We start from the raw sequence: 24082 nt of genomic DNA on the forward strand, positions 1-24082 counted from the left end.
TTTCTTTTTAGTCATTTTAATGTCCCCAAACACCCATCACAAGCAGGTGTTAAGCACAAGTTTTTATCTATGGTAAACTTTTCTTAAGCGTTTCCCAGCAGCACCGACACAAGAATAGCAATAGAGCACTCAATGTACAGCACTCAGTAATACCTTGTCTTCTCTTCTCTTCTCTCTCTGTCTCTCACTGCCTCCTCCACACAAGCATTGTCCTCCTCCTCCTGATTCACCGCAACTGAGGCAGTCGGCTTCTTTGTTGGAGTACTCGGAAGTACTTCTGGTGTCCCAAAAAACTGGCCTGGGAGCACTTCTGGGTGAGATGGGAACCCAAGAAAGGGGGACTCCCCAGTTCCCACAGCACAGGACTCAGGACTGAGCTGAAGAACTCCATGTCCAATGATGCCCTTGTGGGAATCCAGGGCACTGCTGCAACCCAGGGGAGCTGCCATCTAGCATTCTTGGGGAGGCAGTTCCCTAAAGAAGCTGATTTTCCCCATCCATCCATCCATCCATCCATCTAACCACCACATGGGAGTCCTGGCCGGGTAAGGATGCCAGCCTTACAATATATACAGTGGAACCTCGGTTTGCAAGTAACTTGGTTTACGAGTGTTTTGCAAGACGAGCAAAAATTTTTGATAAATTTTGACTTGATAAACAAGCGAGGTCTTGCAGTACGAGTAGTATGTATACGCTTTGTCTGCTGAGCGTCATGTGATCACAATTGAGCTGATGATTCTTCTCTCTCTCGCAGTGGGCAATCATCTCCTATTCTCTGTCTGAGTTGGGTGCCTCACTCATAGTAAACATCCATACGAGTGTATACTGTTTGCTACAGCATTAGCATTGTGACTGTGTGTGCGCGCGCTTGTGTGTGTACGTGTGTGTGCTCGCTCGCGCGTGTATGTGTGTGTGTGCTGTGACGTGCGAGTCCCTGTCTTGCACACTAAAACACAAAGCTGAGTCTCAGTACTTTAGCAGCACCAGCTTTATTCAGCTTGAAACAGGCACAGCAGTCAGGCAGGGCCCTGCGCATTTACAATGTTCCTTGTTTCTTGTATCACCCATCAACGGCAGACGCTTATAGCACGTCCACGATCTTTTCGGATTCGCTTTTACGGCGAACTGCTACAGCGCTGGGAGACTGCTATTGCTTTGAGACGCTCTTCCACGTGTCGTCCCGTTGGGTGGAATCCCACAAGAGTTTATAAACTCACTCACACCAGCCATGATTCTTTTCAAAGGTAAAGTGCAGGTTAATTTGTTTTATGCATTTTTACTTTATATTTTGTATTAATCATTTTTATATGAATAGTTTTGGGTTGTGGAACAAATGATCTGAGTTTCCATTATTATTTATGGGGAAATTCACTTTGATATACGAGTGCTTTGGACTATGAGCACGTCTCCGGAACGAATTATGCTTGCGAACCGAGGTTCCACTGTGTATATATATATATATATATATATATATATATATATATATATATATATACTAATAAAAGGCAAAGCCCTCACTGACTGACTGACTGACTCACTCACTGACTGACTCATCACTAATTCTCCAACTTCCCGTGTAGGTGGAAGGCTGAAATTTGGCAGGCTCATTCCTTACAGCTTACTTACAAAAGTTAGGCAGGTTTCATTTCGAAATTCAAAGCGTAATGGTCATAACTGGAACATATTTTTTGTCCATACACTGTAATGGAGGAGGCGGAGTCACGTATCGCGTCATCACGCCTCCTACGTAATCACGTGAACTAAAAACAAGGAAGACATTTACAGCACGAGTCACACACGGGAACGAAGGTAAATGACGTAAATTTTTGACTGTCTTTTAATACTGTGTAAGCATACATATTAACACATGTGCAATTAAACGTGTGCATTTACGGGCTGATTTCTCAGGCTTAAAAGCTCACCTTTTATCAAACGCGGGAAGACAGGTAACTGACGTTGTTCACTGTCTTTTAATACTGTGTAACCATACATATTAACACATGTCCAATGAAACGTGTGCATTTACGGGGTGATTTCTCAGGCTTAAAAGCTCGCCTTTTACTAAAAAGGTAAATGCAAAACTATTTTCAATCAGTTTATTGAAACGCTCCCGTTAAGGATTGCAATAACATATTCGCGAGATAAAAGAACGAAGTAGGGGGAAATGGAGGAACAGCCGCAAACAGCGAACAGCAAAAAATTCATTAAACAATTGAGAACGGAGCGAGTTAAGCATACAAGCATGTTCATAAGGGAAACAAAGCACGGTGTAAAACGTAACTTTAAATTAAGTTTATAGAAACGCTCCCGCTGCGGATTGCAATAACATATTCGCGAGATAAAAGTTTAATGACAAGACACGAGGTATAAACGAACCACACGCCGTGGCGCAACGTTAGGGGCAACAGTTTCAACCATTCTATGATCTGCTTCTCGCAACTGAAAGACGGCACATGGTGGATGTTAGCCGACTTGCTGACCGCAACGTTAGGGGCTTCAACTATGGCGCTGACGCCACATCTCAGTGCCAACACTTTGCAGACTGTACTTAAAAGACACGCCCTCCTCACTGGACAGTTAAAAACACCAATCAAACTAACGATGACATCAAGTATTACCCAATCAAAAGTACGAAAGGAGGCATCTTCATAAAATGCGTGTGGGATGATTTGCATGAGACGCTGCTTTAAAAAAAAAATGATAAAAAAAATACGGGATAAATCCCATCCAGTATTGATTCAAAACGGGACGCGCAATTTCATTCTCAAACGCGGCACGATTCCGTATTTTAAAGGACGGGTGGCAACCCTACAGTGCCAGGTAACCACCCATACAATCAGATTGTGATTCAGACTAGGAATGCAATGAATGTAATTACCCCGATCTACATACAAGGCGAAAGTCTTGCAACATTCAAAGATGATGGTTTGGGATAAGTACACCATACAACATAAAACAGCTTATGAAGCCTTGAACCGAAAAAAAGCAAGATCTCAGAGATCGTAAAAAAAAAAAAGGAGGTAATGTCGTTTTACTCGCTGTAGATTTTAGTCAAACATTACCAGTTATTCCACGAGGGAGACCAACAGATCAACTCAACGCGTGTTTAAAATCCATGCTTCTCCCACGGTCGGTTATATGTCGCGTGTTCTCGGGTAGGTACACCAAAAAATGTATACATTTAAGCATGTAATGGGCAAAGAAAAAATGAGGTATACCCGAAGGCACTGCAGTAGTACTCAATGTAACTTTACTTCTTAAATGTTAATGTTTTACTGTTTAATAATTTATACGCTTCTTATATATTGTTCAAATTCTTTTATCAAAATACCAGTGACAGCGCAATGCACGATAACATGGAGTGAATACACCATACGCATCTGCCCACGGCCGCCCTGGTGTGTGCAGATAGGAGTTGATTCTAAAATCAAATAAACATAAAAAGAGTAATACAATCATCACCCATAAAGCGGATAGCAGACGTGACGTATTATATGTGTACCACATTTCAAGTCAATAGGTGAAACGGTTTGCAAGCTACAGGTGATTTAAAATCCTGGACAGACCAACGAAAAGCCACGGTAGCAAATTATAGAAGAAGATTTTACTGTTTAATAATTTATATTTATATGAAATGTGCTTCTTATATATTACTTCATATTCTCATATGATAATGATGTTAATGTTGTTTATATTGATTTCTATGTTATTGTAAGTGCATCTATGTGTGTATATGTATGTATGTATGTATGTATGTGTATATATATATATATATATATATATATATAAAAAATATATGTGTATATGTATATATAATATATCTGTATATGTGTGTGTATATGTGTATATGTATATATATATGACAGCAACACTCATAACAATGACAACACAATTACATTGACAATCATGTTACGTTTTTTTTAAAATGTTTCCTTTACTTTTTCATAACCTCTTTAACACACTACTTCTCCGCTGCGAAGCGCGGGTATTTTGCTATATGTATATATATGTTTACATAACCTCTTTAACATACTACTTCTCCGCTGCGAAGCGCGGGTATTTTGCTAGTATATATATATATATATAGTAGTCATTTAGCCCGTTACAATAACGGGCGCTAGAACAGTAGTGCATAAACATTAGTAGGAACAGTCTATATTAAATGGCAAGGGACTTTGACCTCATTCTTTTTGTCGGTCATACTTTTCTTTCTTTCAGCCTTTCTTTTGTTGATGTTTACTTGCCGAGCTGACCGTTCTTCGTGGGCTGAGCAGATCAGCAGGTCCAGGGTTCAGCAGTTGTGGGCTTTCATGGTGTGCAACACTTTTTTATTACTTTAAAACAATATTGTTTTGGTACAATAAACCAGTCAACTAGTGACGTCACCCCCTTTAGCTACCAATTTCAGGAAGCAAAGAACACATTCTGCATTTCTCCTGGGACAGCCTACAAAATGTTTTCTCACAGATTGATATAGGATGATAGTGAAAACAAATGTATAATACCTAACATATTGGAATGGAGGCTAATTAAATTATACTCAGCAATGAAGAAAAATTAACCGAGTTAAAGACTGCACAAAGTGTTTTCTTAAACTTGTTTTGTTTGTGTTCTTGTCCTGTTGTTTCACGTTGTTACTGTGTATTTGTAACAGCTAGCATTTTGTGATAATTGTCTGTAGAATGTCTTTAAAGAAAGAGTTTGAACTGGCTGCTTAAAAGAAAGAAGCTGCTTTCTGGCAGTAAGCATATAGTATACTAGACGTTAAGCCCGTTACAATCACGGGCGCTAGAACAGTAGCCCATAAACATCAGTAGGAACAGTCTATATTAAATAGCAAGGGACCTTCTACCTCATTAAATTTTTTCTGTAAAATGCCTGTAATTTTCTCTGACAGTAATACTGGCTTTGCTGTCCGTGATATGCGTTTAATTTCCTGTCACAACAGTGGACAATCGGCAGATTCTCCCCAGCAACTGATGTAATGTGCGTGAAAATAAATCTACTTGTACTTTACACTTTACCGGGCCAAGCTTCTTAATCGCAAATCTGACATCCTCAGAGTGAACACTTGCACAACAATGGGGAAGCTGGTCTCCGCGTCTCAGTACCCGATTGGATTTGTCGTGTTTCCTGTTTTAGGTCTTACCTCATTTACCAAAATCCGATTGGATCTGCCGTGCGATATTTTATAGGTCCCTCCCTCTCTGTCTTGTGTGACGCATCAGGCGGCCTTTGAAGCATCGCACCGTGCCCCGCGCATGCGCACTTCACCAGAAGACACACACACATGGACACTGGACGCACACGGGTTTTATTAAAGAGGATACTAAGTGAAAAGTGTACAAAGAATCTGAGGCAATGTAAGATAGGTTTATAGGAAGACTTGCTGTTACAATTTATGACTTCACAGGCCACTTCACTATAACCCCTCGCAGTGTGAGAGGTCTTCTTCTGACCAATTTCACAACGGTGCTTTGCTACAACCCAAACACACCCATTTGGGTGCAAAGCTGTGCGGACACACTTCTGAGGTCTGAAACTGCTGATTCTGAGTGGGATTAGAAGTTTCAGTTTAGTGATATATGATCCTTTTTAGAGATAGGAGGATTTGAACTCCAGGAAGGCCTTTCCAGAGCTTTTAAGGACAGGAGCCAATCCTCTCACCAGTAAGAAAGACAGAAGGAAGGGAAAGAGATCATTTATGAGCCCCTTTGATAAGTGGCAAGTGTAGCAATTCTGTGATTAATGATGTAAGCTGTATAACATTAGATGAGGATCTAGCTAGGAAAAGAGCTGACACAATGATGACCACAGAAAATAGAAAGAAGCAAACATCTTAGTGTATCTTAGACTTAAAATCTTAAACTTAGTGTATCTACAAAGATTAAGTGCCATCTGGAATTGACACAAATGTTGAATTGATCTTCATCTGTTGTCAGAACTACACGATGACCCAATCCAGGTTGTGTGGTATTCTATTCGCTTTTGTTTACGGCACTAACTTTTATAACTAAAGATTAAGACTTTTTCAGCTATTTTGCTGCTTGTATGTTTTGCTTTATTTTATCACTGAGGGCTGAGAAAATGAGTTCCTTTCTCAGTTATGTCAATCAGGGTTGAGGGAGAGAGAACACTCCCAATAGAGAAGGTACAGTGACAGTCATACCTGGGTGACGTCTTAAGATAGCGGATTGTAATCCTGAGTACAAGGGCATCTCGACTGTGAGTTGCATATCCCTAATGTCTGGATAGTGTAAGAACAGACAGACAGGACTTGTGACAGAGATGTAGTACAAAAAAAGAACCTGTCTGTTTCATAAATTTGAATTTGGATTTGTATTTTCATAAGTGATGTCCCCCTGATAAAACACGTCTAAAAATGGAAAAGCAAATAATATAATGTAATCATCATAGTTACAAATAAAATATGAATGGTATATGAAAGACTACAACCTATAAGCAGGTTGTGTATACAGTAGGATTATAAAGTTTATTGATTAAGCAGATAACGGCGATGTATTCAGTATTGATTGAGCAATTTTCAACATTTCACACAAAAGGCGTTCTAGCCAGGAATGAATCTCTTATGGCTGTGAAATATATTTAATAATCAAAAAGAAAAGGTAGACTTGCTTGTTAGTAGTGATTTACAAGGCAGTAGTCTGTGGCCATGAAGTGTCCGGCATACACACCATGTCCCCACTCCATCCGGTTACCTGATGTTGTAAAGCCGCATCCCATTCACTGCACTGTTTTGAAAGAACTCTTCATTTTCAAGATGTACATCAATGCAGAAAAGAGTCGGCACAAAGTCACAGAATTGACGACACACACACGGCGATTGTTATTGCTCTGCATTTTATTTTGATGGAACGAGGATAGGTGGGATGGAGAGGGGTGGGGTGGTCAGAACTAAAAGGCAAGGCTCCAGTTGCAGGTTGTGCAAAGTAATACTCTACTGGCAAATTATTCAATTACACACTTCTACAATACAACATGGCACAAGGTGACAGCGACAAATGTTTTCTGGTTTTCACAAGTAAGATGGGCAGAAGAACATTTGTCATTTTAGCCTTGTTTAATTGGGACCTGCTGAGAACACGCTCTTCTTTCTGCTTGAGAGAAACGAGACACCCAACTGAGCTCCTCAGAAATGGCCACAAAACATGGCAGAGTAACTATAGGGAGTCTTTTGCTTTTAAACTGAGGCTCCAAAGTCTGACTAAAATTGAACAGTGGAAGGAAAATGAGCCTCTTGCTACATTACCATGCATAAAGCACAACTTTCACAGAGACCTAGGCAAAATAAAATAAGGAAAAAAGCAATGCTTCCTCCATATTGGAAATACAGAGAAAGCAAAGAAGGCAAACAAATGGGCATGTGGCGTATATTTGGGTCCACAAAACAACAATATTGATCATTATATAAAAATTTTGGAAAAGAAAGGTGTAAAGAATAGTAGCAGGATTTTTTTTTGCTTTTAACCTTCAAATAAGGTGCCAAACAGGTGAAAATGGTAGAAATCCACATGGAGTCGTTCTTTCCAAATGCCTGGTAGAAGTTGCACAGTTATTTTTGTTTATATGTGTATTTTTTGTATGTTACTGCCGTCACCCACCCAGATTAAGGGGTCAAACATTTCTATTGGAATATAAAATAAGGGGCCAAGCACTTCATCTTTTGTCTTGTTAAGATGACGTCACATTACGTCATTTCTAGTTAGAGGGAATGTCAAACTCGAGGACTGAGGTTGCCGATCCTGTCAACTACATGTCTAGATGTTGTAGGTTATGACAGAATAGACGCCTGGCTGATGACATTCCAGCACAGTTTCATGAGCTCTCCCCTTTTATTAAACTCAATACTGTGGAGCCTGACAGAGCCAGTGTTGTACAAAAGCCTGTTTTTCCTTTTTGTCATTCTGTTGTGAATGACAGTTGTGAGTGTTGGGTACGTAGGTCTCTCTTCTGTTTGGGAGGTGTACGTTCTGTATCCCTTGTAGCTGCATTATATGCATCTTACTTCATTGGTTCTTAACTTTCACACAAACCGAGCCCACCCTATGACTTTGTTGGGGGAAGTCGCACACTGCTAAGATTATGTAAACGAAGACTGTGAGTTAAAAGGTTGTGTAATGTGACAGGACTTTTAGACAGACATTCAAGTCCACAAAAAGGATTGGGGCCCTTTCTTTCATTTCATCTTTCTATTTTCGTTACCTACTTTCTGTGTCACTAGAAGCTAAAGGCTATCCTGGAAGATGGCACATCAGTCCATTGCAGAACACAAACATAGGTGTCCACACCCTCATACAGGGTCATTTACTGTAACCGATCAGCATGCATGTCTATAGGATGTGTTATAAGCTGTGACGCTGAAACCACCAGTTTCTCCATCATTTCCTATCTACATTTGTTAATAACATTTGGGGTTGGAGTTTCACAAGGTAGGAGGCAGTCAAGCTATTGTAGGGTGTGCTTATGTGCTCTTGTCACCCCAGGCCAATTTTTAATCATCAATCAGTCAAACAACGTAGGCTTAGATTGTGGGAGTAAGAATACAGCACCTGAAGGAAACCCACTTTACTAAGGGAGAACAAATTCTGCAAAAATGGCTCCTGTTTATGTCTTTGAAAAGTGTTTATTTCTGAGCCTCTGAAATACTTTTGACACATGTTGCTCACAGATTGTGTTTTCCTGAGAAAGATGAATACAATCACATCATTATGGAGAAAATGAACACCAGAAGAGTTTATGTGCAGGGAGTTTGAAATTTGTTATGAAAATCTCAGGTGGATGAATGTGTGGGAGACATCACTAGGGAGGGACTGAACATCAAGATGTCAATGGCCTCCTGAATGTGCAGTGAATCAGCAGACTGAGATTCCACTCTCTTCAACTGTCTGCACAACATCCTCAGATGTGCTAAATGCAGTTCACGGTCATGGAGAGGTGGGTTGTGGGGCCTATCCCTGCTTTACTTGGTGGAAGGGAGGTACAATCGTGGATAGTCCATCGCTGGGCCCACTCGGTCACGGAGGCTGGTATATTGTTACCAAATAAGTGAACCTGACGACGTGGGAGAGAAAACCTACACAGACAACTAGCCTTCTTCGAAAGTCTGTTTCAGTATAATAAAAACAAATAAATAAAATAAAAAGTCATATATTACAGTTTTACTTTATATATATATATATATATATATATATATATAATGTGTTTATATAGTATACATAAGCATAAGTGTATATACTATTATGCATGCATGTCTTTGGGGCAACTTAAAGGGTTGTGGTGGTAATTCCTCACCAGTCACATCAGTATTCTAATACTTGTTTCATTTTCTTCCTCCACAGACAAGATCAATCGCACTACCTCTGACATCACATCCAGTGTTTGTCCAACTGGATCTGCCTCTTTTGGCCTGGCTGGCATTTAACCGGAAGTGTCGTTATCTTCGATAGTCTAATCTGAGACTTGCATCGTTAGGGTTTTTTTTTTTGCTAAGAAGCTGTATTTATATTGTTGCCTTTACAATATACGAGTTGCGGTGTAGTCCTAAATATATACTGTATAGTGGGTCAAACATTTCCATTGGACTATAAGGGGCCAAGCACTTCACCTTTTGTTATGTTAAGCTGAAACAGCTATATGAACTAATATATATATATATATATATATATATACTCTCTATCTTATCTATCTGTCGATAGATAAATAGATACGTAGATGAGAGAGAGAGATTTTATATTAAACTTTACATGGTAACATGAATAAGTAAAGCTTTTCACTGTTGGACTTTTGCTGTGAAATAATTAAATGGTTATTTATGGTGGCAATTCCATCTGCTGACATATTTCCTAAATTGCATTTTTTTAATAAAATGTGATTCTGTTTGCAAACGAGTGCCAGGTATGTTCTCACATTTCTGTACTCTTCTTATTAAATTCTCATCCTGCTAGTAAAATGACAAGCCAGGTGTAAAGTGGAGGTGTGTTGATTAAAAATGAAATTCACAGAAGGAGCTCATGGTGTTTGGGTTGGCCATGGCTGTCTAGAATTATTCTTTGTATGCAAAGCTATTCAGCCTTGTATTACATTTCACACATATTCCAACTTATTTTTTAATGTGAATTTTTGGATTATGAATACATCCATTCATTTGAAGAAAATGGGAGAAAGCCCTGGAAGTATTGGATGCAAAGAAAGAATTAGCCCTAGAGAAAGTGTTAGTTCGCACACACTCACTACGGTTTGGATTTGCCAATTAAACTTACGTGTACGTGTTTGGAATGTGGGTGGAAATAGGAATAATCATGCAGACTTGTAGGCAATTTGAAAACGCTTTATAAGTGAAGCCAGATCCGAAAACCTGGGAGGCAATACATTAAGAAATACTTCACAGTGTTGACCTAAATTCATCTATCCGTTCATTCATTCATTTATCTCTTGAAGGTGCCAAATTCAGTTCAAAATTCGCTGGGAGTTACAGCACACGTTTACTGCAGGGGGCACTTGCAGTCACTCATATTGGGCAAATTTAAAATAATAAGTTAACCTTATCTGTACATCCTTAGAAACTGGGAAAAGCAAAATACTCCAATTAAACAAGAGGAGAGCAAGTGAATATCATAAAAAATGTGACCTGGGATCAAACTTCGGTCTGTGCAGCTACAAGGCAGATAAACCCATCAACAGAGTGTAACTTCATTCCTCAATATCTACAAATGTCACCCCTACTCGACACGCCCAATACATGACATCACTTGCACAATGCCCACTGTAAGCATTAGATTGCCACATGAAATTATGTTCAACAGTGAAGCATATTTTATGAATTTAAAAAAATAATTAGCCTACTCTTGCATTTTATAGCTAGATACTGGGATACTAATGCTAAGAAAAACTTTAAAATGCAATAAAAATATCCATTTATATTGATATTGATATTGATCCACATTTTGAGATTGCACATATATTGCTAAGCAGCATATCCATGTCTTTTTAAGAAGACAAAAAGCAAAATGAAAATCATTGTTGTGAGATTCAGGCATATTAAAAAGAGACCAGCTATGCACAAAACTTTGCCATTTGCCCTCCGCCTGGGCACCTTGCAGGGCCAGGGACGTAGATTAATCTCAGAAGGTCCTTGGCAAGCATCGTTATTTACACTGAATGTCGATGCCCAGATGTGAATTGCTGTCTCTGTTCTGTAGACAACTAGACAATAATAACGCAAAAAAAAGGTCACACTTATGATCACTTATAGTGTTTCACTATGTGGAACTTTATTTTGTAAAGATACTGCCTTCATTTTAGAACACAGTCTCACGTGGCAAACTGATGACCCATTTGATTTTCACTTAAATTGTGTGTAATGAGTTCTTATTAAAGTTGTAAAAAGATTTGTCCCGATTTCAGCTCTCATATCCATAAGATCTAAAATTTCAATGTGCGTGCAGACTTCTGATGCTGACTGTATATGAACAAAAACAACAAGCTTAGCATGCCATAAAAATCACCCAATCAAAATTAACCTGAAGGTGATGTAGTTGTGTATTTAAACAAATTTCCACGATTAATACTTAGAGGATGAAATATCTCTGATTTGCCAATAAATAATGTAATGTAAGCCGGTGCTCAGAATTTCTAGCCTTATTGATCGTGTGTGGGTAAGAATGAAACACACCACATTTCTTTCTCACTCCTCACTGCTGTAATTAGAGATGTAAAATTTGAAATATAGTTTGTCTCCAACTCTCTTTTCCAGTTTCCCTACAATTACTGCTTGGTGATATTTCCTAACCAGAAATAAATGAGAAATGTTATTTAACCTACACTTAAACGGTAATGCCTAAAATAACATGTCAACCAACAAAAGGAGGAAAAGACTGAACCAGAAACATATTTTATGAAGCATAAAAAAAATGATACTAAAGTCTAATGTGGTGCACTAAATTTCTGTTCCTGCTTTTTCTAATTCTCTTGCAAAATTTTTTGTTGTTTTTTCCAAAGTAGACCTCCACTTCTCTTGTGTCCCATACATGTGCAGAGCAGACAGCTTAAGGGCTCTGGTGATGGTAATTTCCCCACCAAACCAGGAGTTGTTTAATTCCTTCTCTCTCTTCCTCCCTCTTAACTGCCATTCCACCTCTGACGTCACTTCTGTTGTCCATCTTCCTGGACCCGCGCCTTCCTGCCTGGAACCCATAAAACTGGAACACAACCATGTTTAATTCAGTTCTTTTGTGGACTCACATCTAAAAAGACATTCCCTCAATTGCTTGCTTTGAAAAACTGTTTGTTATTTTCTTCAATTAAGAGGTCACCGGGTTGTGTCCCCAACTGTATATAGTTGTTGTGTGCTTTCATTACACTTGTTACAGACGGGGTGTTTCAGTAAATCTTGAAAAATGCAGTATGTTTCTAAAAATACTTTAAAAATCATTGTCAAACAGGTTCAAGAATAAATAAAAATATCTGGTGCCATTGATGATAACATTTACAAAAGTCACAAAAGTTTGACTGCACAATGTGTCAAAAGTCGGCTATGGTAGCAATGCACAATATGCGGCTGAATTCCATGTGTCAAAGAAATCAATTTGGCTTAAACAACAGCACAGACTGCTCTCTTTTGAAGTTGCCATACTTGTCTGCCCATGTCTCTAACATGCATCGCTCAGGTTCTCTGCTAAATTAGCCTAAATACATAGACCCTAGGGAATCCATTCCCGGACATTTTTCATTCCCGAAACTGCTGTAATTCCTGGAAAAACGGGAACTGCCAAGCTCGCATGTATAGCGTGTAAAAGTGTAAAAATAGATCAAGAAATAACAGAGTTATAGTTGAAAATAATTAATTATTTAATACTGTAATAATAAATAATTGCTGCAGCTTGCACTTCATCAGACAACAGCTTTGAACAGCAACTTGAAATTGCAATGCGTCAGTCTGTTGCATCCACATTATCTGTGCCAAGAAACATGCCATCACAGAATGATGACAAGAAACTGGATGCATCAGTAAAAGTTGAAACGGCTGTGTTTCAGAGCAACGGCAAGCACGGGCATTGTTTAGAACAAGTGTATCAGTATCTGATGACTGTGCCGCCTACTTCAGTGGAGGCAGAGCGTGCTTTCTCAGCGGCTGGCGTACTTCTGCACGAAGGTGCGCTCTTGCCTGGACGACCGCACGCTGGACACATTAATAATAATAAATTACATTTATATAGTAGCGCTTTTTTCAGTACTCAAAGCACTATCCACACAGGGAGGAACCGGGAAGCGAACCCACAATCTTCCATAGTCTCCTTACTGCATAGCAGCATCACTACCACTGCGCCACCTGTGAGGACGTTGTGCTTTCTATGCTCTTATTACCACAACTAAAGATACATGTACTTATATGACAGCATGAACTGCTTGTAGATAAGGTTAGTAAGGAAACACAGGGTGATAGTGAGAGGATGGTGAGTGGTGTTCCACTGCTATTTTTAATATATATAAATGATTTGGATAAGAATATAAATAATAAGCTGGTTAAGTTTACAGATGATACCAAGTCAAGTGGATTGGCAGATACTGTAATCTTGAATCCGTTAAATTATTACAGAAGGACTTGGACAGCATACAGGCTTAGGCAGATTAGTTCCAGATGGAATTTAATGTAAGTAGATGTAAAGTATTATACATAGGAAGTTAAAATATTAGGTTTGAATGCAAAATGGGTGGTCAGAAAATCGAGAGTACACCTTATGAGCAGGATTTAGTGTAAAAAGGCTAGCAGAATGTTAGGTTATATAGCGTCCTGATGTGTAGAGTACAAGTCCAAGGAGGTTCTGCTCAAGTTTTATAACGTACTGGTGAGGCCTCATCTGGAGTACTGTGTGTAGTTTTGGTCTCCAGCAAAAAGGACATCGCAGCATTAGAAAATGTCCAGAGAAGAGTGACTAGGCTGATTCCAGGGCCGCAGGGGTTGAGTTATAAGGAAAGATTAAAAGAGCTGAGCCTATACAGTTTAAACAAATGAAGATTAAGAGGAGACATGATTGAAGGGTTTGAAATTATAAAGGAAATTAGTCCAGTGGATCAAGACTGTTATTTTAAAATAAATTCATCAATAACACGGGACATAGTTGTAAACTTGTTAAGAGTAAATTTTGCACAAACATTAGGAAGTTTTTCTTTAAACAGAGAACCACAGACACATGGAATGAGCTACCAAGTAGTGTGGTAGACAGTAGGACCGCACAGACTTTCAAAACTAGATCTAATGTTTTTTTTAGAAGAATTAAGCAGATTGGAACTGCAAACTTTGTTGGGCTGAATGGCCTGTTCTGGCCGAGATTATTCTAATGTTCTAAAAAAAAATGTTCAGTATTATTTTGGATGTGTCAGGCGAATAGCTTTGACAAGCTATTTTGGGTTTAATGGCCCGTTGTTGTCAACACTTCCCATGTGAAGTGTCTTGAACAAAACTCTCAATGAATAACTTAAAATAGCTTTGCAGCTTAGTTAAGGCCATGAGTCACAGATGATGAGTGGTTCTTTGGGAAATCATTTTGTATACTCTGGGTATCCTTGATTGATTCTGTGGGCAGAGGGACATTAACAGCAGTGCCAGATTTCCATTATTTTGTCTGAATTTCTATAACCCACCAGGGGACTTTTACAGTTATTCAATATGATACATTAAGACAGAAAACGTTATGAAATGGGGGCATATGCTTAAAAATATGCTGTATAGTCTATAAAAAAAACAATTTAACAATAATAATATGTACTCCTCACACTATTTAACAAAATGACTGGGTTTTCATGGTTTGAGCTTGAAATATTTATCTGTATTTCATGGTTAATTAGATGTGAAGTAATGAAGCTGTTTAAAAATTACACAAATCAAATGTGTGATGAATGTGCTCATTTCTACTTGTGATAATTACAAAAGAAATAACCTTGACAAAAAAAGTAATTTTACTTTTTCAAATGAGCATATGCTTGTATTTATTATGAAACTGAGGATCTCAACTGTAAGGAATTGCTTGATCAATTCATTTAGATTGGTAGGCCTGGTAGCGAAAGTAAGCTATAGAAAGGAACAACACAGCCTGTCAGACTAGCATGTGGATGACTAAGCCGCTTACTCCATCACCCCGTACATTAAGGTCATTTCTGTCTCCCCCGAACAACCATTCTCCTTTAGCACAACTTCTACTATCCTGCCTAGATAAATTAACCCATAGGAATGAAAAGTCCTAAAAAGGGATCTGCTTAATATCATTTTGGTTTCTCCTAGACAACAAAGAAATAAAGTGGAGACATCTTCTTAAGACCTTGGACCTCAAGCCCTGAGGTTGTAGGTTCAAATCCCACTACTGACACCATGTGATCACAAGAAAGTCACTTCATCTGCCTGTGCTTCAATTGGTAAAGCAAAATAAATGTAATCAGTTGTGTCTCAGATGTTGAAAATTATCTTGGATAAAGGTATCTGTCCAATAATAACTAAAAAATATGAAAGATTAACATGAAACTAGAAAGAGGTCTCATGAAATATACCATGTTTTCAAACCAAATTCTCAATTTTGACTCCTTTTACCTCTGTTGTAATCTCACGTCTCCTTTTTATCTAAAGCTACTTCTCATAAATAATTTTAGGAGAAACATCTGTGAGAAAGTTGATTCTTAAATGAAACATAAATGAGAGTGTCTTTTAAGTCTCTTGAACCATCAAAGATCAACCTTGGAGTAATAAAATGTTCCTATGGGAAATTGTTTGCCAAATTCTATACAGCCATGACTTGCTCGTTTCATCTCTCGAATCTGAACGTTCTTTAGCCTTCCAAGATCAACAGACAGTCCTTTCGAAGGTAAATAAAGATATGTTCATATTTTCTGCCAATAGCTGCTGTCACAACATGAATGCGTAAAGCCCACCTTACACTTTATCCCAACAGACAGGACATTTCTTGGCAAAACTGACACCCGGGTATTTCCCAAAATGATAAGCATGGTCATGTGGTGTCACGTGAAGATAGATTTATCAAAATGATGACATGATGGGGAGTTACTTGTAAAGCATTACAGCTTCAGATACCTAGGTTCAGTGTTTATGTACTTCTTACATGTTCTCCCACTGTTTGCATGAACATTTTCCTGGTAGTCCAGTTTCCTCTCATGTCCTATAGATGTATGTGTTCATTGATCACTTGGAATCATTAAGTGCTGGTATAACCTGCAATGGGTTGGATCCCTGTCCAAGTCTGTGTTTCTGCCATTTGCCTGATGTTGGTAAGGTAAGCTTGTTCTAGGAGGTGTTGAAGTATTGAAGCATTAACCTTCATTTTAGTATAAATCTTAAAAATGTTAATCCATTATAAATCGTACTTATCAGCTGATTCTGTAAAAGAAGGCACAGCACAGGCACTGACCTTTGAAGCGACAGTTGATAAAGAGCTGCACAGGCCAATAATATTAGGGAGGGGGGATTCAGCAGATCCTGCAGACCTGCTTGTCCAGTATATAACCCAGCGTTTCTCAACCTTTAAGTATTTGCGACCCGAGTTTTCATAACAGTTTTAATTGCGCCCCCCTAATGTTTTTTTGAAAGGAGCCCACTAATACCAATTTGTTCTTTTTAAATTAATGATATATCATAGATGCATATTTTATTATACCTGCTTAACTTTTATTAACATTTATCTAACTCTATATTTATTTTTCTAGTATCAGAATGTAGTTTAAGTTAATTTGTTTTGGTTTCAATAGATGTATTTTTCATATTTTTGATTCTTGTTTTCTTTTTTTCACATCTTCGCACCCCCCTAGGGGGCCCGCCTCACAGATTGAGAACCACTGATATAACCGATAGAATCGTACCACTGTGCCAATCATGTGATAGTGCCACCATGGCATCGGGTGATGGTAAAGCATATAAAAGATAAGATGCTCTAATGTAATGTTAGGCACGTTGGCAATACACCAGAATTCTGCTCAGTGTTTCAATCCTGCGTGCAGAATTATAAATAAATCTTTAATTCTGTGAGTCAAGTTATTATTATTAATTATATTACCTTTGATTTGTCTGCTTTGATTTCTACATATAAATTTATTCTTGTATTGTTTGTATTTGTTCTCCCAGCTTTGCTTGCTGATAGCATTGCCACATAAAGCCCAACATTTCCGGGGGTCCAATGTGTGACAGTCAGCGAGGCGGCTTAATTTCAAAAACAAATTGTGCATCAGTAGCCAGTGCAATCTATGTTCAAAATAAAGCTTTGCAAGAAATAAAATATTTTTAAGTAGTGACATATTCAAAGAGAATGTCAGGTTTTGATGCTTTGCTTGTTTAGTAATTTTGAGAATTGATCCTAAAAAGACGTACACATTTCTATAACTTTTAATGTACTGAACAGCGTTTCTGGCTACTTCATTATATCTCACCCTTAAGAAATCTTTTCACAGCCTCATTTTTAATTGACGAAAATATTTAAATAGTTATAACAGTGTGATCCTAAGGTAGGCTTCATGAAATATTTTGATGGAATGATTTATGAAGGAGGCGGCACGTTGGCGCAGTGGGTAGCGCTGCTGCCACACAGTTGGGAGGCCTGGGGACCTGGGTTCGCTTCCCGGGTCCTTCCTGCGTGGAGTTTGCATGTTCTCCCCGTGTCTGCGTGGGTTTCCTCTGGGCACTCCCATTTCCTCCCACAGTCCAAAGACATGCAGGTTAGGTGGATTGGCGATTCTACATTGGCCCTAGTGTGTGCTTGGTGTGTGGGTGTGTTTGTGTGTGTCCTGCGGTGGGTTGGCACCCTGCCTGGGATTGGTTTCTGCCTTGTGCCCTGTGTTGGCTGGGATTGGCTCCAGCAGACCCCCGTGACCCTGTGTTCAGATTCAGCGGGTTGGAAAATGGATGGATGGATGATTTATGAAGGGCATGACAAATGCCGGGTGAGCTCTAGTGCAGGCTTGATAATCCTCTTTGTGCATCACTCCTGGATGTTAATTTTGAAAGCTCTGGTGGTCCCTTTTTCAATATTTAACTGACAGATTTACCCATCCTCATTTCTCCTTTAAGGTCTGTGCATATGTGACCATTTGGGGTCACCTCATATGTGCTATATTCTTGCACCCTCCTTCAATACTTATTCTGCCACAGCTTTTACTGTGAATATCATTAAATGAGGGGTAGTAAGGTTTAATCACAATACAAGGTGCATCCGAATGGAAATTAAGATTGCTATTAAAGGTGATTTCATTTTGTATTATTTGTTTTATTGTGACTCAGCTCCCTATTAAAATGTACAGTGCCCTTGCCCAATAGGGCAGCAGCCCAACCACGTACCTCTGCCAAGGCCACATGCCCTAGGAAAATGCCTTTATCATCTGAGCCCTGGGTGAATGTGTCTAGTGTCCCAGTTTTTCACAAATCAGATCTGAATCATTGGACGTATTACCCTCTGACCCCTAAGCTCATTTGCTAGTCATGTCTTACAAGAGATTGTTTGAAATATATCACTGCTGACAGGCACTGAATATGTTATGGTGATGCACGAGAGCGGTATCTATCTTTCTGGAGCTAAAAACATCAGTTTTGTTAACAGCAGGAAAACAACACAAATCAGTTACTGTGATGTGTAGGACTCAGAGTGACACCTCCGGCTACTTATCACTTGACCAATCCCCCCTGCCCCCCCGACCTACAGGACTTTTTCAAGATGAACGTGCATGCTATAGAGAAACACAACCAAATAAAGACGCTGGCGTTGGCAACATGCTCTCTTCTGCTCCACTTGTGTGAGACCATTTCCTTTTTTGAGGCATAAAAACAATAAAACAAAAGCATGCCTTTCTTGATGAACATCTCATCCCTGGAATAGTAAATATGTTTCTGCTTGCAGTCTTGTAAAAAAATACTGTCGTCTCCATAGTAAAACCCATGGAGTTGACATTCAGGGTCAAATCTTATTAATCAGTACAATAACACAATACCTATCCATAGTGCACATTAAAAAAATACGAACTACTTGCTTTTAAATAATACTTTCAGTATTTATATAAATAGGTCTTAAATAAAAACACTAAATGAGCTTTAACAATGAGAAATGTAACTCAAGCCCCCTGCTAAATCTGGTATGAACACATGTTGGGGTATTAGTTGTGGACTAAAGGTTCAGGACTAAGTGCTTTCCAATAACTCACATGACGGATGTCTGAATGATAGGACGTACCATCTTCCCCGGCACCGCCACATCTTCAAGTACAACTGGGGGGGGGGATACGTGTGCCACCCAGTACATCTCAGTACCCGCTCTATGACATTTCAATAGGCAGCCTTTATGCGGCCTTTTTCCATTGTGGACTTGAAGCCAAAGCTGTTTACGGCCATTAGCATTGAGAGGCATGTCAATAGTGAACCAATAAAAAGCAGGCAACATGAAAAAAAAAAAATCATTTAAAATTAAATGAAATGAAAAACATACAAAAAAAAAATCCTTTCACTTATGCAATGCATTTGCAAAGAGACATCAAAGTCCTTTTGGCTCAAAACTCTGTTCAGTTTGTTGCTTTTTTCCCAGTGTGCATTGAACAGGTCCATCCAGTGGGTTACGAGTCAGTGTTTCAGGGTGGGGTTCACACAATGGCGGCAGCCCATCCTTCCTTCTCTCAGGGGAGTGTGCCCATTGTTTAACAGCAATTACAACTCCACATCCCTTTGTAAAAACAGCCAAGTAACAATTGTCTGTGGCGAGGTGTTCTTCAGCAGGTGTCCAAGTCTCCCAGTGGCTGTCTTCATGAGATGCTTTTTTGTTTTTTAACTTTAATTATGGTGTCAGGCCATGCAGATGCAAAAGAAAAAAAACAGAAAGAAAGAAAGAAAAAAAAAAAACAAAAGAAAAGTCCCGTCCCCCTCTTTTTTTTTCTCTCTCCTTTTGCTCAATATCTTGGTTTCTCACTTGGAATAATAAATATTGCCATCCCATATTTTCTGTGCTTTTTTTCTTTTTACATAACTTTATTTATGTATATTGTCTTTTGTTGAGAGTTTCATTAGAATGGTTTCGGATGTGGGATCTCCATTGATGTGCCTGCTATTTTCAGCTGACTCAGCGACATAACTGCACAGCAGCTCCAACTTAATTCTTGTCAGTCCACTTAGAAAAGTGTCCCTAAAGTTAAAAAAAAGAAAAAGAAAAAATGAGTGCATCATATAACTCATTTTGTAAAACATCATGCATTCACCCCATGGGGTTAATAATGTTTATTTAATTTAATCTAATCTAATCAAGTTACCCCTCCTATTAATTTTCTTCACAATCCATGGATGTATTAACCCTGGATGGGAAACCAGTCCATTTCAGTATACTATCATCCCTATGTCTTTGGGATGTGGGATTAAAACCAGCATACCAGGGAGAACATGAAAATCCCAGTTAGACAGTCACAAGGAATTGAACTGAACTTATTCCCTTGGCTCTTTGAGAAATCTTTGGTAACCACTGCACCAAAATCACATAAACGTATGAAGGCATATACAATAAAAAAAAAAAGTTGTATTTATCTGCATTTTATGTTTTATTTTTATGATATATACTGGTATATACAATCATATGAAAAAGTTTGGGAACCCCTCTTAATTCTTTGGATTTTTGTTTATCATTAGCTGAGCTTTCAAAGTAGCAATTTTCTTTTAATATAAGACATGCCTTATGGAAACAGTAGTATTTCAGCAGTGACATTAAGTTTATTGGATTAACAGAAAATATGCAATATGCATCATAACAAAATTAGACAGGTGCATAAATGTGGGCACCCCAACAGAGATATTACATCAATACTTAGTTGAGCCTCCTCTTGCAAATACAGTCGACCCTTGATATACGACCGGCTTGACATGCGAACAACTTGATTTACGACCAAAATTTTTATTTTGATTTACGACCAACATCTTGCGTTACGACCTGAATGCGGTCACGTGTATCCGCTTGCGCGATTGTAAACAAACAGAAACATTCCTATTAATGCGGCACTCATTCAATAAAATGTCAGGTTTGTAAACTCTCTTGGGACCTCCCCCAACTAGAAGACATGCCAAAGTCCAAACTCCGTATGGAAGACTGTTTATCTGTATCTGTTAACAGCCGGCTTAAAGCTGTGCTGAGTCTCTCAGCCAAAGCAAACAGAAAAGATATCGATGGGTGATATGCATGTGATATCCCTGCCCGGCAATGGACAAGCAAGCTTCCACAGTCGCGGCAATCGCACTTCAGCACGCACTTCAGCATGTCGTTCCTATTGAGGGGGGGGGGGGGTCTCAGAACAGTTCAGAAACAGTTCCTTGTATCATCGCAAGGAAATGCTGAGAAAAATTCTTGTCAGAATAACTTGTAGGCAGGAGGAGATTAAAATTAACGCAAAAGAAGCTATTGAAATGATTGCAAATGCCTGAGCGCAAGTTAAAGAAAGCCTTTAAAAAGCCTTCAGTTTCATTATCATCCTCCTCCCTTCCTGCAGCCCAAAGATGTCAAATTAAATGGTGAGTACAGTATGAAATTGTTGTTTCTGGTAGGCTAGGCACTTTTTATTACTTTTTGGTTAGTACATTAGAAAAATTATTGGTGTTTTGGTAAATTATGCACATTATACAACCCTTTTTTTATTATGAAAAGGTTAAGTAAGTGTTGCAGTGGGAGGTTCGGAACGCATTATGGGTATTTCCATTATTTCTTATGGGAAAAATAGTCTTGACTTACAACCAACTTGAGTTACAATCAGCCCTCGCGAACGAATTGAGTTCGTAAGTCAAGGGTCCACTGTATAACAGCCTCTAGACGCCTCCTATAGCCTTTGATGAGTGTCTGGATTCTGGATGGAGGTATTTTTGACCATTCTTCCATACAAAATCTCTCCAGTTCAGTTAAATTTGATGGCTGCCGAGCATGGACAGCCTGCTCCAAATCATCCCATAGGTTTTCGATGATATTCAAGTCAGGGGACTGCGACGGCCATTCCAGAACATTGTACTTCTCCCTCTGCATGAATGCCTTTTGTAGATTTCGAACTGTGTTTTGGGTCATTGTCTTGTTGGAATATCCAAACCCTGTGTAACTTCAACTTTGTGACTGATGCTTGAACATTATTCTGAAGAATTTGTTGATATTGGGTTAAATTCATCCGACCCTCAACTTTAACAAGGGCCCCAGTCCCTGAACTAGCCACACAGCCCCACAGCATGATGGAACCTCCACCAAATTTGACAGTAGGTAGCAGGTGTTTTTCTTGGAATGTGGTGTTCTTCTTCACGCTTTTTGTTATGACCAAATAACTCAATTTTTGTCTCATCAGTCCAAAGCACTTTGTTCAAAAATGAATCTGGCTTGTCTAAATGAGCATTTGCATACAACAAGTGACTCTGTTTGTGGCGTGAGTGCAGAAAGGGCTTCTTTCTCATCACTCTGCCATACAGATGTTCTTTGTGCAAATTGCGCTGAATTGTATAATGATGTACAGATACACCATCTGCAGAAAGATGTTCTTGCAGGTCTTTAGAGGTGATCTGTGGGTTCTCTGTAACCAGTCTCACAATCCTGCACATATGCCGCTCCTGTATTTTTCTTGGTCTGCCAGACCTGCTGGGTTTAACAGCAACTGTGCTTGTGGCCTTCCATTTCCTGATTCCATTCCTTACAGTTGAAACTGACAGTTTAAACCTCTGAGATAGCTTTTTGTAGCCTTCCCCTAAACCATGAGACTGAACAATCTTTGTTTTCAGATCTTTTGAGAGTTGCTTTGAGGATCCCATGCTGCCACTCTTCAGAGGAGAGTCCAAGGGAAGCAGAACTTGCAATTGACCACCTTAAATACCTTTATATCTCATGATTGGACACACCTGTCTATGAAGTTCAGGGCTTGACGAGCTAATCCAACCAATTTGGTGTTGCAAGTAATCAGTATTGAGCAGTGACAGGCATTCAAATCAGCAAAATTACAAGGGGACCCAAGTTATTGCACAGCCAGTTTTTCATATTTGATTTAATTTCATATGTCTAAATACTGCTTCACTAAAAATTGTTCTGAAAAAAACCCAGTACTCAGATGTTCCAAGGAAATGAAAGACTGTTACCTTTTTCATTGAAAGTAGAGTAAATTATTATGCAGGCTGAGAGGGGTTCCCAAACTTTTTCATATGACTGTATATAATTTTTTACTTTAACCCAGCCTCCATTTTGGAGCCAGTCCCAAGCCTGGATAAATAGGGAGGGTTGGCGTCAGGAAAGGAATCTTTTCATAAAAATCAAGTTGAAACTTCTATTGGAGAAGTCTGCTCAAAAAATAGTGACCCCATATAAAAATGGGAATAGCTATGGAAGAAGAAGAAGATGAAGATGAAGGTCTAGCCCTGGTAGAGAATGTTAAATGTACAAGATTCGCTTGTCACTAGCCTGTGTCTACATGATGACGATAGGCATTACAGTACCAGAGCTCCCCTTGGTGTGACCTTAAGCTGGTCATAATTGTAGAAATTTCTACAAAAACTCATTTAGAAGTCACTAAGAATTAAAGTTCATGGTAACAAAATAAACATGAAATCAAGGAAACAGCATTCCGAAGAGTAATGCATATCTAGACTGAAAAGTATAAGCAGCTTGAAAGTAGAACAATCTTAAATCTGAAGCTTTCCGTATCCATAATCTCATATGGGGGAGCGAGACAATTATCTTAATAGGATTTGTGAAAATAAGTCAAAGAAATCTAATACATATGGCATTGTGCATTTTTCTCCCACTGCTCTGGCCTTCCATTAGGTTAGAAGAGACGGGCAGTATTTATAACAAGAACAAATGCATCTCACTCACTTACAAACTATCTAAGAATGAACCTAATTTGATTTTTTTCACATGGCTCCAATTCCGTCTTCATAATTCCTTTTTGCAAAAAAATCACCAGTGATGTTCAATTTGTCTTTCAGTTGAATATCACATGATTAAAGTCTATTGAGGGAAAACCCTGGGAGGAATGCAAGGATTAGATCTTATTTTATTAATTGAAGAGCCATTTCAAATAACAGATATGATCA

General features: G+C 38.8%; 1 protein-coding gene and 1 long non-coding RNA gene across 4 annotated transcripts in view; both read right to left on the bottom strand.

Annotated features, from left to right (window-relative positions):
- Positions 1-6844: 6844 nt before the first annotated feature.
- LOC127529097 (uncharacterized) lies at positions 6845-15868 on the bottom strand. Its single transcript, XR_007935754.1, has 2 exons — positions 12258-15868; positions 6845-12203 (listed from the first exon to the last, which is right to left on the bottom strand). It is a non-coding gene; the product is annotated as an uncharacterized LOC127529097 (long non-coding RNA).
- A 3575-nt stretch (positions 15869-19443) lies between these two features.
- b3gat1b (beta-1,3-glucuronyltransferase 1 (glucuronosyltransferase P) b) overlaps positions 19444-24082 on the bottom strand; it is a 226906-nt gene continuing 222267 nt past the window's right edge. For all 3 annotated transcript variants that reach the window (XM_028810370.2, XM_028810369.2, XM_051931493.1), the window contains one exon: positions 19444-20174. The gene's annotated coding sequence lies outside the window, so the exon portion shown is untranslated. The remainder of the gene's footprint in view (positions 20175-24082) is intronic.

Source organism: Erpetoichthys calabaricus, chromosome 9 (genome assembly GCF_900747795.2).
Source record: "Erpetoichthys calabaricus chromosome 9, fErpCal1.3, whole genome shotgun sequence".
In the NCBI taxonomy this organism is placed as follows: domain Eukaryota; kingdom Metazoa; phylum Chordata; class Cladistia; order Polypteriformes; family Polypteridae; genus Erpetoichthys; species Erpetoichthys calabaricus.